The sequence below is a fragment of the Manis pentadactyla genome, chromosome 3 (assembly GCF_030020395.1).
Source record: "Manis pentadactyla isolate mManPen7 chromosome 3, mManPen7.hap1, whole genome shotgun sequence".
Taxonomy (NCBI): Eukaryota; Metazoa; Chordata; class Mammalia; order Pholidota; family Manidae; genus Manis; species Manis pentadactyla.
In genome coordinates this window covers 93696710-93710901 of record NC_080021.1, presented here as the reverse complement: position 1 = coordinate 93710901, position 14192 = coordinate 93696710, and positions in this window count along the sequence as shown.

Sequence of the window (14192 nt, the reverse complement as noted above, 5' to 3'; positions counted from 1 at the left end):
AAAGCAAGCTACATACAGTATGATCATGTATAAGTCAACATTATACACAGTGTGTGAAAGCATATAAATAAACAGAAAAAGACCTGGAATGGACAAAATAATAACTGCTTACTTATCATTAGAGGATGGAGGTGGTAAAAGGGAACTTAAAAAATTGTTTTAATTTAGCACAGGGACAATATATTGCATGTTACTTTTACAAATAAAAAGCAGGCACAAGCAGTGAAATACATATAGCAGTCTAGGAATGATTTGTTTAAGGATAAACAGTTCTGGATACTATTTATGGCTTCTCAGAGCATTATTAGGAATAACTGTTTTATAATTAACTTGTATATTTTGGGTAAGAAAAACCACTTCTTTCATCTATCTTCTGTTTCCCAAAGTTTCATCACATGTACCAGCAACCGGCTTTATTTTCTAGAACTTTGTCACTGAGAAACAATGTTTATTATTTTACAGGGCAACCAGTAGAGATCATACATTTCTTCAAAATGCAAGATGGAGGGCAGTAAGCTAGCCTTACTCATAAGTTACTAGCTTTAGCATGACAGCTAGCTTCAAACTATACAAATCTGTGCCTCAGGAAAATTACCAATTACCTATCATGGTTCTAAAAGGTGGTTTCTCAAAAGTGATATGATAAATCAGGAACAGCCAGCAGTCTATTGTAATTGTAAATAAACACTAGTGTTCTTAAAATTGTTAATTGTATTAGGAATTAAATACACAGTTTATTATGTTTAATCTAAAATTGCAGAGTATATCAATACTCAACATAGAACCCTTCAATATACTATTTAACTTACAAGAAAATGAGGTCCCAAATCTAGACACTCAGAAAAAAATCAACTATTTATATATTTAAAAACGTTTCTTTTGAAGTATTTGTTTGTTTTTTGATCAATGCCTATCAGAGTTAAAAAACTTCAGTCATAAAAATATGACTCAGTATTACTCATCCCAGTATTATTAAACAGTAACTTTTGACCCTGCCTACCACAAGAAAAAGGCAAGGTTATGGTTGGTAACCAACAGAGCTGAGACATACCTTTGGAAAGTAAATACTGTGTTCACTTTTAAAATGAATAATTTTAGGCAAAAATTTTAGGCAAGGCAACATGATAAAAGAGCGCTGAAATCTTAGAGACAAATTTGATAAGCAGTCACAGCTTTAAGACAATGATCCATTCCATGAGCTAATGATCCGTTCCATGACAATTACTGTTACATGCTTCCCTGAGACCAAAATCTCATTTCATTCATTTGACCTACATTTCTTCATTTGTTTATTCATCACATATTTATTGACTACCTACTATGTGTATGGCATTTTAGGTGACTGAAATACAGAGGTAAATAAAGCATGACTAAAGAAAATGAATTCAAGAGTACTGAATGTTATTTTTGTTGATTTTCACAGGAGACCAATAAATTCTTCAATCTCTCATTTATAGCATTCAAGTAAGCGGCCAATTAACCCTTTGTACAACTTCATTCCTTAGTTCTTCCTCATATATTTCTTTGACTCTTTCCAATAATATGTTTATCATTTGTCACATGTAACTGATTTTAACTATTGGTATTCGTAGGTGGGTTGGTTTTCTCCAGTTCATCTTTGCTTTCATAAAAACCCAACTCCAAATCAAGCCCTCCAAAGAGCCTTCTACCACTCTCACTCCTCCTTCTAATGCCAATTGGTACTTCGGGACAGTCTGTCATAATCTATGCAGGTATGGTTTTGTTAGAGGGTCATCGTTTCCTGTTTGTATATAGTCTTATCTCTAAGGTCAAATATACTACCTATAGAAAATTGTGGGTACTCCATAAATATTCATGGCATTAAACAAAAAAAGAATAAAAGAAAGAATTTACACCAGAGCCTAGTGAAGTTGTGAGTATACAAAGATGATACCAAATAATCATTTCAAGTTCATTCTTGAAAATAATTGTACATCATTCCTTCATTTTGGAAGAAATGGAGATTATATATCATAGCATTTTTCTCTTGGCAGTTGGGCCTGTGTTGAATGAACCAAAATTTTATAACAATTTCCTTCCTGACTGTAATTCCCCAATTAAAGAAGTTAACAATAGCATATGCAAATATATGACTACTGACCCAAATTTCTGAAGGACAATAGAAGCCTCCCTTTGGCCATTTGATAAGTATTAGTTTATAATATAATACAATATAATACCTGTCCTAAGATTTATATATCAAGTCAGTCTTCCTTTCTAAAACTATTTTTTGAAAATAATGAGCAATAGAAAAGAAGAACAGTGAAATTGACAAGGTTTTCATAAGAAGAAAGTTATAGGGAAAAAATAACACACCTACAAAGAAAAAAAAAGCATAATAGAAAAACATGTTCACAAAAAAACTATGTTCCAAAATAAGCTATGAAAGAGCATATGTCAGAAGGGTGATAAAGTTAAGGAAAGAATTAGAAATATCCACAACCTGAAATCAGACAAAAAGGATGTCTGAATGCTTTTCAATGGATTACCTCATTTTTTAGGGCTATGTACCTTTTATTTGATTCACTGTTTATTATAGATTGGGTTTTGTTTTTTTTTTACAACCATAAGGGTTACATCTGTAAGATGTTAACTGTAGAAAACTGATAGCACTGCAAATACTTTTGCAGGTAGAGATGCAGAGGCCATTATTCTGCTTGGCACCTAATTTAGCATCCTTATTCCATCACTCTTCAGTGAGTAGAATACTTCCGTGTTTCCACAGCACTCTGACCAGCTTCATCGTTCTGCTGGCTCACTCATTACTACGTAAATTAAATCTTTAACAGGTCTTCACTCTTCAAAGAAAAAAAAATACGCATAGCAAAACAGAAAAGCCAAGCTACAACAAAATGAAGAGACAGTGTTTCCCCCAAAACCTTTAGTTAGTTAGACAGCTCTGAGACCTACATGGTGTCAGCATTTGTGCACAAAGACGCGGAGAGAAGACAACTGGACTTCTCTGGTGGCCCTGAGCAGAAGGGCCCTCAGTGTCATGAAAGCAGGAGACTAGCCTGGGAAGGACTCCAAGGATTGAATTCTCAGGCTGAGAGTAAGAACACAGCTACGCAGTAAGGTCTATTGGTGCTGAAGCAGTCTGGGCCCTATAAACTCTCAAAACTAACATTGCTCTGAGAAAAACCTTAAGGAGTAGGATCCAAATTGAGCAGAAGAGAATAAGAGAAACAAAGACAAGGAAAAGTTCAGATAAAAGAGAGGTGGGTCAAAAAAAGGAAAGCTCTCAGATAGCCTGAGGGTTGTATTTTTAAAAATCACTTTGTGAACACAATAGAAGAGAGAACTCCAGAGTTACAAAGCTGAAAAACAGGCTATTTGACCCACTCCTCTTACCTAAAATTACAGGAAAACTTACTGCACTTAAAAAGTAACAGAAAAAATCATGCTTCCTGTTGAAAACTATGATAAGAAACAGAAAATGTGGAGTAGAATAATATCTCTATAGCATGAAAGAAATAAGTGAGTTGTCATAATTGCACACAGAAAAGAATTAGTTCAGGAATTTGAGGACACAGTAATTTGTACATCCTTACTATGACCTATATGTAAAAAAGCAAAAGAAAATGACAAGTAACACATAAAACGTTTCCAGTAATTGTAACATTTATAGTAATGCAGTAGTAATTTATAGAAATGTAGACTGCTATCTTTGACCCATGGGGAAATCAAGTGAATAATTAAGTCAGTATCTCCAGGAACCCAGATTTTTGGTGCAGTTGAAAGAGATCCAGATAATAAGAGTGACAAAATTATGTGAAAAATCCTTAGCCTTGAATTTGAAAGAGTACAAATTCATGATTTATTATATCTTAAAAAATTACATATATTTCCTAGCTCTGCTCATAAAACAGGATGAGGAACAATGATCAATCCAAGGAGTGTGCATAAAAATGCCCAGATTTTAGCCTCTACCATTTCCTAAGGAAACTAAGGCTTTTAGAAATGACTGGTTTCAGGTGTGGAGAAGAAAAAAAAAGTGCAAGTGGGCCTGGAGTATCTTGTTATCTTGGAAGAAAAGAAGGTCTATCAAAACTCTAAGATCTGAGGTGAGGGTCTGTCTGGCCAATGGGTTTCAGACCCTGGAGAATTCACTATGGATTCAGTGTGATCAAAGAAATGGCAGTAGAATGATTCTTTGGGGTGAAAGTGTTTATTACCTGGCTTGTTATTGCGGTGGTGGGTTGACCACTAGCATTTCTGCCACCGCCCAGAGCACTGGGCTGAGTTCTCTATGTGGTGCAATAATACTCATTGCCTAAAGGCGTGAAAGTGGCAGACTAGCAGCAGGCCAGTTACATCATCAGGTGGTTTAAGTTCAGTGAGGATCCTGGCCATAGGAACCCGAACTCCCCCACACTCCACCCCTCCAGGACTCTCGCCTTACAATCTATATGCTCTCAATCTTCCTCAGTGGTTCCTGTGCGAGAAACCTGGAGCACTGTACCCAGATTCCACAACAGCAACAGAGGATAACAACAACTAAGAGATAATAACAAAAATTAAGATACAACAAGATTTTGATACAGATAACAAAAATTATAATAATCCTCAAGCCAGAGGAGTTTCTTAATAACAAAGATTATAATAATCCTCAAGCCAGAGGAAGTTCCCAATCCACAAAGACCTTAGGGGTGATAAGACACATGTTTTAATGACACCAACATAGGCAAATATTGTCCATCAGGTAGGATGCATGTAAGAGAGTGGTCCTGTGATAGGACTGTAGCAGGAAGGGGGTCCCATCCAGGTCTAGTAGACCATAATTTTTACTCCTTTCCCCATGGGGGTTACTTAAGGATCTATATATATAGTGCTACTGGAGGTGCATGCACTGGCCATAACAATAAAACAAAACTGCCTGGTGGGATGCTCCTGCCTTCTGGCCATTCAGGATATACTACTGTGACTTTTGGGGGTCACTCTGAGGTTATTCCAGGAATACACAGGAGGCCAGCTTCTAGGCCTTGTTTCCAAGGTGCCAGGAGAGCCAGCCATTGTTGGTCAAGGTGTCGAAAGGTCCAAGGCCATGCCCACTCAATGGAGTTTCCGGGGTTCAGTGCAGTTGGTGCTGGCAGCAAGATTTTATTCTGGTGATCGAACCTCAGCTCCAGTTATTCTTCCATAGTTTGTCCTTGCAGTTGTATAGGGGAGGCAGCCATATGTGTTAACATGTCTATGGGGCTCAGGGCTCCCTTCTGGGGTCTCTCATTCAAACGCCATAGCACGGTCCATAAACAGACTGACTGACCCTACAGACTATTGGTATCTAACTTTAGTCCGGATTTTGACAAGCCATTGTGTCTCTCTATCATGCTTGCTGTGGTAGGATTGTATGACACATGAAACTTGCATTTGATTTCCAGCTGTGGCACCCATTCTTGCAGTGTATGTCCAGTAAAATGGGTGCCCTGATCTCTCTCAGTTACCTGTGGTCAGCCATAGGCAGCAGAGAGACACTCCAGGCCTCTCTTGGTTGTCTGCTGGTGTGCACAATGGGTAGAAAAAGCAACCATAAGTCCAGTAGCCCTGTCCACACAAGTCATGGCATACCAATATCCTTCTGACACAGGTAGAGGCCCAATATAGTCTATCTGCCACCTGACGAGGGGTATAGGCCCCTTAGTTATTGTCCAATGTTGATGTGGAACTTGGTGTAAGTCCCTTTTGGAGCATATGACACACTCCTGCTGGGCTCCAGTTACTTCTTCAAAGGTCAAAGACATGCCCCACCCACGGGCTACATCCCACATTGTCTTTTGCGCTGCATACAACAAACGCTGATGTAACCACTGGGCTACATCAGAGGCAGGCTTTCCTTCTAACCAATGTATCTGGGCCAATTTTTCTGCCTCATCATTTCCTGGGGATGCCAGTGTCAAATGACCTGTCACATGGTAAACTATAATTATTTTAGTCTGACCACAGACCCATAAGTCTTGCCACAATTCTTGACCCCAAAAGGGTCAGTGACCAACCAGCCAGTTGGCATGGTACCAGGCTGGTAGCCACAGGGTCAAGCCCTAATAGACAGCCCAGCTGTCAGTGCAGACAACTACAGGGGAGGGCTCCTGGCTGATCACAAGCCACATGGCCTGCAACTTTGCCCATTGGCTGCTCTTCCCCTCATCATCTTCTATCCATATAGTCTCAGTCTTAGGATTGAAAGTTAATGCCCTCCATTTTGGGGGCTGCCCATGGCTGGGGCCGTCTGTATACCATGAATCTTTGAGTACAGGGGCTCTTCCCTCCCGATAGGATCTTTCTGCTACTAATGGTTCAAAAGCGAATTCTTCCTGCTTTTCACTAGTATGTGTCACCGGCCCAATAAGCATTGGAGTTCTTCACTCAAGGGGCTACTGGAGAGGGCACTGTGCTGTTGTGGGTAAGAATTCCACTTGGCCAGTGTGGGTGTTTGTGCCACACCATTCCTTGGCTTTGGCGTCCAGTCTTGTACCCACCCCAAGACAGGATTGGTGGTTATTTCCCTTATCGGGGCCATTCCAGTGATGGGATCTGTAGTCAGCAAGTGTGATACACGGCATTCAGTTGTTTTTCTATCAAAGCGTATAATACCTCTGCCCATTTCCAAAGTTGTGACCAGAATCCAATAGGTTGGCAAGTTCATTCAAGCTGCCGCCAGAGACTCCAGCTATAACCGTCTTCAGTCACATGTACATGCAGCTCACGGGGCCTTGATGGGTCTATCACACTCAAGGCCAGAATGGCCTTCACTGCCCGTTTGGCTGTAGTGAAGGCAGATGCACAAGTCTGATCCCACTCCCACCTGATGCCTTTTCATACCAACTGGTATAAGGGCTTCAGAATTTGTGCCAAGTGTGAGATAAACTCTCTCCAGTAGCCTAGAAGACCCAGAAGCTCCTGTAGCAATGCTGTAGTTGTAGGGGTAGGAAAGGCCTGGACTTTATCTATAACTGCTTTTGGTATAACTTTGGTCTTACCCAACCCGACGACCCCCAAGAATTTGACAGACAAAGCAGGTCCCTGAACCTTGGTACTGTTCACAGCCAATCCTTTCTCCTGTAGATATTGTAGCAGTATAGGTGCTGCACCTTCTAGATCTGAAAGAGAATCGGATGTGAGCATGACATCATCAATATAATGATACAGCTGCACCACTGGTGGTTTCTCCCATGTAGCCACGTCCTGGGCTACAAGTCCATGACAGATGGTGGGGCTGTGGAGGTATCCCTGTGGAAGGATGGTGAAAGTCTATTGCCATCCTTACCATGTGAAGGCAAACTGTTCCTGACTTTCCTGCTCTATGTCAATGGAAAAGAAGGCATTAGCAAGATCCAGCACATTATGGTATGTTCCTAGTTCATGGTTGAGGGTACCCATCAGGCCTGCAATAGAGGGGACAGCAGCATGCATAGGGGGTATGACTTTATTCAGTTCTCTGTAATCCACAGTCACATGCCAGGAACCATCTGGCTTTTTTACTGGCCACACTGGGGAATTGAAAGGACTATGGGTGGGCTTTATAATACCCACCTTTTCCAGCTCCTGGATAGTTTCTCCAACCTCTTTATGTTCTCCAGGTAGTTTGTATTGTTTGGTATTGGTCACCCACAGAGGCACATGCAAAGCTATAGGCAGGTGCCTACCATGTCCCCTCAGAACTGCCTTCCCCACATGTCCTCTCAGTCTGAACTCACCTGCAGTGGTCTGCAACCATAGATCCTGCAGTGTATCAATCCCCCAAATATACTCACGGATAGAATATATATACCCAGTATACTCTTTTGGGTGTAGACACCCTATTCCCAAAGGGATTTGGGCTTGTTTCACTGTGATAGCCTTACCCCAAATCCATCGATGATACTGGGGTCTCGGGGAAACTGCTCAGGGTTACGATGAATCAGTGAATGTTCAGCCCGTGTCCACCAGAGCCAGGATACATTGTATGTTCACTGGGACCAATGGATAGCTATTTCAACATGTGGCCTCCTGTTTCCCCCTGGTCCCTCAGGGCAGATACCTTGACCTTCCCCTAAGTCAAACTGTGTTCCCCAATTATCTTCCTGTGTTGGCTCGAGTGAGGTTGGCTCGCTCTTCATCAGGAAGTCCTGCAAACACACAGGTCGGACTTGTGGCTCCGGCTCTGACCTCTGCCTCTTTGGTCTTAATGGCTGAAACTGCTGCTCTGGTTTCAGCTGTTGCCGTAACTCTAGTAAGATCTCATTTGACTTCCCATCTAAATCCCTTCATTCTGCTCCTGCCAGTATTAAATCAACCCATATCTGGGTCCTTGTAACCTTCATGGGATCCTTTATGTTATTCTTGGGAGTAGAAGACCTTATTTGTCTTTGTGTTCTCATTGCTTCAACCTCTCCTAAGTCTGCTACTGTACGTATCACCTTGCTTATAGGCTGCCCTAAGTGAGGGGAAAGAATGACCCTTAGAGACCCAAAGAGGGATGTGGAAGGCATTTGAAGCACAATGTTTCTCAACTCGGTAGTTAAAATCTCTTCATCTGTGCCATAATTCTCTGGATTATACATGGCATTTCTTATGCCTAGGTCTCATAACTCCTGTTGGAGCTCAGCATATGTCTGCCGTCTAACAGGAGAGGATGGCAGATCACCCTGATTGGGCCACACAGCACAAAGTTCAGCCATAAGCCAATCGAAGAGGGAGTAATTCCTTCGGGTCTGATGTCCATTTTGTAATTGTTGCCTGCTTTCCCATCTCTGATCCGAACCGAACAATTCCATCCACCCCTAAGTCCCACAGACGCAAGAGCCAAGCTGATATTGACTCTGAAGCCTTCTGCCTAAACCGGGAGCCCAAATCCACCAGCTCAGCCTGAGTGTAGGGGTGGTCCATAGAGTGCCCCACGACCTGGGGAGGGGACTGCTCCTCTCCTAGGGGAACTTTCAGCTGCTGGGTCTTTATTTTCTTTACAGCCACTGGGCGTGCTTTCAGTACAGGAGGGGTCAGTGCCTCTGGCACCACCCCTTCATCCTTCCCCAGCTCCTCCATTTCCGGGGCTGATGGCACCTTTCTCTCCCCTCCCCCGAGGGCTTCCTCTGCCACAACCTTTAGCTTTTCTACCGCGCCTCACAGCAATGCTAGCTCAGTCTTCAGCAGCTCTTACCTTCACCTTAGTTCTCCGCATGTGGCATTCTCGTGTCTCCTCCTGTGCTTCCCTGAGACAATCCACTGTCTGCCCCCTCCTACGGGCAGCCCGCTGAAGCACCCCTCCCATAAGGGCAGCCTTTCTTTCTCCTTAGTAATCAATGAGCACTGTGGACTTCGCCACTTGTCTTGCCAAAGGCTTTCAGCCCCTGGCAAGTTCGTTATGTGGACCAGTTGGGGCTCCTATGGCCAGGATTCTCATGGAACTTAAACCACCTGATGATGTCCTGACATGTTGCTAGGCTACCTACCGGCCTTGCCCCTTTTTCTAACTTGGATGGCACCACCAGTAGCAGAGAGGTTTGAGTTCTGAGGCATCTGCAGAGCACCTTTGGGTGTGGCTTGCTCACCTAGCTGCCGGAGGGCAGGAGTTTCTCAATCTCTAGAAAACAGCACAGTATCAGGCACATAGCAGACTTTCAACAAATAATTGTAAATGGATGGATGAATGAAATACACATTGAAAGAAATACTTGGCTGTTCATTCTCCAGAAGCCATCACTATGGCTTTGTTTTTGCTGTAAAAGAGCCCTGATCACAATAAAGCTTTAACTCCACAGGAGGGAGCTGTCCTCTCTTCCCAGTAGCGCCCTCCCTTCCAGCCGGCTGCTGGTGAGAGGTGAGGCTGTGGATGGGGTCAGATGCCACATGCCCTTCCTTTGCCTGTGGACTGTCCTGCGTTCTGGGTTAAAGAAGTCTGGGTTAGCTCTGTGGAGTCCTGGATGCCCCACAGCTTTGAAACTGAGGGCTTGCTTGTTGCAAAACCTCTTTGCCTGTTTTGTTCCCTGTTACTGGAAACCTCTGTTTGGAAATAGACTAACATTTCCCCACAGGTTTTGGGGTACAGATAGAGTCTTGCTCCATCCTAGGGTCTCTCTTTTGGGAATACTGTTTAATTTTGTAAGTTATGACTGTGCTATATCTGGGACTTACATAAGACCGCAAGACTGGATTCAAGAACCAAAATTCTACTTGCAAAATGAGGCAGAGGACTTTGGCCAGGGGATTTTACAGGGACAGCCTGGTTCTCAGGCATGCTGCAGGTGTCTCTGGGAGAGCTAGCAGAGTTTTCATGCATAATCTGTGGCACTTACAGGGCCAGCCCATGCAGAGCCATCAAGGGAGATTGGAAAGCAGAGCCCGCTCCCATGGAGAGGGGCGCTGTTTGGGCTACATTCTCTCCAGTTGGGTCTCCTCTGCAGACATTGCAAAATCTGTGCTATTGTGAAATTCTTCACATCTAATCAAAATCTCCTCTGCAGACATTGGAGACCATTTCTTGTGGTTTAGGTCTTACTGGAAAAGATGATCCATGAGTCCTTACCAGCTTCTGCCTACTGTCCTTTTCTGAGTTGAAAGAACTCCACGCAGTCACTTTGCCTTCCTTTGGCGGGGTTGATGGCGAGTGCAGAGGGGCCGCTGGGGGAGAACTTGGGGTCTCAGGCCGGGCTGATCGTGCATTCTGGATTGTTGGGACCTCTTTCCCCACACGATCTCCCTCCCGGCTGAGAGAGCCCAGGCAAAGGCCTAGGGCTTCAAGCCTGTCTTGGAAGTGGGAGCTGAGGATGAGTGGGATAACAGGGAAGAGACCAGGTTGTGGCAACAGGGGAGTGAAAAATAACAGAAAGAGGGAAATGGATTCCTAAGGTGGAGAGGCAGAGCTTGGGGCGAATTCAGGGAAGGAAGAGGCAAAGAGGACCTGGACAACTGGCTTGATGGTATCATCCTTGACCGAAATTGAGCTGAGAAGGAGAAGGGTTGTTTTATTCTGATGGATGGAGGACAGGGAAGGAGGGACAAGATAATAAGGTCCATTTTTTCAGTCTTGTTGATTTTTAGGTAATGGTACTCAACGGCCAGCAGAATGGGTTTGGGGCTGGGCTGGGAAGAAGACCTGGGGAGCCATCTGTGTACCCGGGTGCATGAAGACATAAAAGTGGGTTAGGCAGCTCAGGGGGAGTGTAGAGCATGGACAGAGACAGACCACCAACGGCACCTAACTCACTCGCTGCTGAGCAGGGCCACCATAGCGCCCAGGCTCGGTTTAAGCTCTGCCATCACCACACGGATATTCTTAGTAATTTTTATGTTGATAAGATACGGGGGTTGGAAGTCTGAGATCCAGGCCAGCAGGGCTGGTTTCTCCCGAGGTCTCTCTCTGTGGTTTGCAGGCAGCCATCTTCCCTGTGTCCTCACATGGTCGTCTTTCTGTGTCCAAATTTCTGTTTCTTATAAGGACACTAGTCATACTGGATTACAGCCTACCCTAATGGCCTCATTTTACCTCCAGGAAGACCCTATCTCCAAATGAGGTCACGTTCTGGGGTTCTGGGGCTCAGGACCCTAACATGTGAATTTTGGAGGGAATGTAATTTAGCCCATAGCAGAGGACATGTATCTGTCCTGATTGCCTGTCCTCTGGGTCCTGTGGTGTGAGTCTGGGTGGGTGGCGGGGCTCCCTCCACAACAGTAGCCGAGAGGCTCAGATGACCAGCATCTGTAGTCACAGGGATGTGGGCAGTGCCGAATTCTCTCCTGGTTGTGGTGGCTGCCTCCAATTCCTCTGGGTGGCAGTGCCCTGAGTCCCCACTGACAACCAGTGCCAGGGCAAGGGGGCCTGGAAACGCGGGAAGCTTTGATGACATGCCCTCTGCAGCCAGCCCGACCCTGACCCAGCAGTTCTCAAGCCCTGGGCCTCCTCAACTGCTAATTCCCTTCTCTTCTCTAGGTCCCACCTGGCAAATTCTGCCCAGACATGGTTTCCACTTCCAGGCCTTTCCTACTGGCCACTCCCAACTGGTGTCCTGGGCGGCTCTGCTACAGCTTTCATAGTCCTGCAAGGCCAGCCTGTTTTCAGTGTCAGGCTGTCTGCTCCGAGAAGCTTCTCTGGTGGTGGGAAGGATGTGGGCTTTGGAGCCAGTCAGACCCAGGTTCAGACTCTGCTTTGCTAAATGTGTGCCTGGGGTGGGGTCTTGTGTGACTTTGGGCAAGTCTCGATCTTCTCTTCTCTAAGAAGGGCTAATGAAAGTGACTGCTACAGTCCCTTGTTCTGCAGATTAAATGAGCTAATGTAGTGCGTGCCAAGCACTTCACTTGGTGGTCCCAGAATAGAAACTGAGACTATTACAGCCCTTCTCCCCTGGCCCTGCTTGACTCTCCTTTCCCCAGTGCACAGTGCATGGAAGGTGTGCCTGACCTGGCTCCTGCTTTTAAACCCCCAGAATAGCAGCATGGTGGGAAGCTGGCAAATGGGGGCCCCAGGCCATTCTCAGAGATAATTTCTTTTTCTTTCTTCATTTTTTGGTGAAGTGATGGCTATCTACCCATATGTGAGTTTTACTTTTAAATAACTCTGCAGGAGCAGTGGAGTCATTTTTAGTTGATTTGTTCCAGGAGCCTTTGAACAGTCCTTGGAATCTGTGAGGATCAACAGGAGCTGGCAGGGCTGGGCTGTGTTTGATTTAAAATTGGAAACACAGGAGGCAGAGGAGTGGGTACATATATATAGTCTGGGAGGTCCAGGAGCCCTGAGCACTGATTTATGAGAGGCTTGCTGAAAGCACATGGGAGCCCAGGCAATATTTATAAATTCCTTCCCCCAGGGTGGATAGAATGTTCCTCTGAGCTGCAGTCAGATAGCACCTTTTTGGGGGATAAAGGGAGGTTGTTTAAGCCCAATTATTCAGTGACTGAGAAAGAAACAGGGAATGTGCATGAGGAGAATCTCCCAGGAAGCCTGTCCCCAAGGGCCTGGGCATGGGAGGCCCCTGGAGGCTGGGCTCCAAGCTCACATCCTCAGGGCCTCCCTTGGGGACTAGGGGTATTGGTGGCTCCTCTCAGGTGCTCTGGCCCCAGGCTTCCCCCTGCCATACTCAGCAAGGCCAGGGGCCTCACAAGGCACTTACAGGGACTGCATCTAATAAACGAAGCATCTGTCTTGCTGTCTGGGGCAAGACAGGTTTCTGGTGGCGTGTGGAGGGTGAAGGGAAAGAAGATGAGGGTGAGGGGACTGAAGTCAGGCGTAAGTGTGCCCCAGGGACCCCAAGTCCCGAGTCTGACGTGTGACCAGACACACTGAGCTGGAGCAGCTGATGCCCAGGGTGTGGAGGCTGTGAGGGGCCGCATGGCTTCCGGCCTGCTGGGAGGCCCACACACCCACTGGCCAGGGTGGGGCACTCCCCCAGAATCAGAGAGCACCTGCCCAGCTTTGGCCTCTTGGGCCTGGCATCTTTGTCCCTAATCCACTAGGTTGGAAGAGGGGTGGAGCCCGGTGGCCCAGCTGGCTGATGACCTCACTCGAATGAGCAAGGATCGAGGAAAACGTTTTTGAAAATTGTATTCCAGAAAGTAAAGCCAAGGGGAGGGCAGGGAGCCTGTCCAGCTGGTGGCACACCTTGGCCCTGCTGCCGCAGGCATCCCATCTGTGCTGGAGGAGAACCCCACTTATCACTGATCTGTGTCTGATGGTGCTCCAGGGGATATGGCTCCCTTCCCAATGCTCAGTGTCACAAGAGCCGCGGTGGAAATGACATGGTGCTGTTGTCTCGGCTGGTGGACAGACATCACCTTCGCTCATTTCAGCTGGCCTGGGTGCCCCACCCATAGCCTGGCTTCCGGCACCCTCACTGCAACCCCCACAAAAGCCTGCGGCGGTCCTGCCTGCCACGTGCTGTCACAGGATGACCTGTTGTAGCTAAATCGCCAGGAGGCTGGGTGTGGAGCACAAAATGATACCTCCTCCCCTTGTAGCTGAAGTGGCAGCAGACACATTGGTCCCCAAACTTGCAAAGGCTTAGATAGACTACCACTGGGAAAGACAGGGGTTACAAGCCAGGTGCATGCTGGTGGCTACAGACGGGTGACCCATGTGAAGGTGACTTAGGAACCCAGCCCTTCCTTACCTCTGTTTCCTTCCTTCCTGAAGCATTTAGGAGACTCCCATGAAATACCCTGGGGTGGGAATCCTTCTGTCCCTGGGGAGACGCCCATGTTGC